The 1,651-nt window shown below is 40.9% G+C and overlaps 1 protein-coding gene across 1 annotated transcript in view; it reads left to right on the top strand.

Annotated features, from left to right (window-relative positions):
* LOC122666203 (SH2 domain-containing protein A-like) overlaps positions 1–1,651 on the top strand; it is a 54,323-nt gene that overhangs the window by 51,733 nt on the left and 939 nt on the right. The gene's annotated exons all lie outside the window — the stretch shown is intronic.

Genomic DNA, 1,651 nt, shown 5'->3' with positions numbered 1-1,651 from the left:
TGGCGGTTTTCTGGCGACATTGGTTTTTTTGGGGGGTGGTGGGGTGGAACTGGGGATGACATTGTTGAAGTTATATACGACATCGTCGGAAGGGTCGGATACCGTAACATCGGCGAAGAGGTCCCATACCGTAGCTTGGGCGTAAGATTTCCTCTGAGGAGGATTCATGTTGAGAGAATGGTCTGTCGAAATGGGTAATGTGTTCTATTCTTTATAGAGACGGGTTTCTTGGCCTCCAAGCTTTCAGCTTGGTAACCACCTCTCTCTGCTTCCCATCCGTCCGCCATGTATCTTACCCATTGACGCAGGCCTTAATTAGTTTCTTGGCCTCCAAACTTTCAGCTTTCGCTTATGGTAATCTCCTATCTCTCTCTTAGTTTCTTGGGCTTCAAGCTTTCGGCTTTCCCTTTTGGTAATCTCCTCTCTCTCTGATAATTACTCCCTCACCATGCTTCCTATCCGTCCGCCATTGATGGAGGAACTCTCCCTCTTTTATAGGAACACTTCTCTCTCTCCCTCCCTATTTTACAGGAATACTACCGGGCTCATTGCTATGAAATAGGTAACTGATAAAACCCAGATTTTATTACTGAATCCATTCCAAATTCCTCTTAGGGAATGGATCATTCTCGGATTCGGCTCCACTCCAGTGAACTGTGGAGAGGCAACACCTGTACTTCTTATAAACCTAACAACCCATTCCTTCCCCCTCTCTCTTGCTTACTGACTTGACTGGTACTAGGGCTGCAACAAGGTTGGGTTGGGTTGGGTTGGGCTGGGTCTTTTAAAACCCCAGTCCAACACTGAGTTTCCTTAGCTAGGTCTATGATCGACCTGACCCTAAGTCAAGGCCAGAAAAATTCAACCCTGACCCACCCTCAAGGTTGGATTGGACTGATCAGGCCCTGACCATGGGGGAAGGGAGAAGAAGAAGAAAAATGATTGATGCAGTCCATCAGAATGCGATTGGGGCAATCCCTTGGCATATCATAAGGCCGTATCCATTCATGATCCAATATAATAGCTCATGTGTCAAATCCTTTAGTTTCAAAGAAATTGTTTCTGTGATGTGTGAAACTCTTTATTTTTGTTTTTTGGTACGAGTGGAACTCTTTATTTATGGATTATTTTTACTGCTCTGTCAATTACATTTATGTATTGAAACAAATAGAATACTTATTTGAGGATAAACTGACCTAATAGTATTAACTTTTTGTCATTTCTTGTTTCCCTCTATTTATTTTTTTCCATTTTTTTTGGCTCCTCATCAGAAATATGAAAGAACATGCAAAAGTCTCTCTGTGCATCAGTCACAATGTCCATAGTATTTGTACTTTATTTCCCTCTATAAAGTATCCTTACGAACGAAGCAAGGGTTCAATATTTCAAATCTAATAAAATGCTACAGCTACATGCAAAAGTCTCTCTGTGCATCAATCACAGAAGAAAGCTATAGCTTAGTTAACCAACTAGGTTCTCCCACAAAATAGAATTCTAATTGGAAAGTCTAGAAATTTATCTTCCTATGACTTGTTTAAAATCAGCAGTCAATCCACTATCAATACATACCTTATTGCTGAGTACATGGTTTCTGAAGCGTGACTCAAATTTACTAACTCAACTCATAAATTTTTCTCTTTTACTTGGATTC

The sequence above is a fragment of the Telopea speciosissima genome, chromosome 6 (assembly GCF_018873765.1).
Source record: "Telopea speciosissima isolate NSW1024214 ecotype Mountain lineage chromosome 6, Tspe_v1, whole genome shotgun sequence".
NCBI lineage: Eukaryota > Viridiplantae > Streptophyta > Magnoliopsida > Proteales > Proteaceae > Telopea > Telopea speciosissima.
This window is presented reverse-complemented; position numbering and strand designations above follow the sequence as displayed.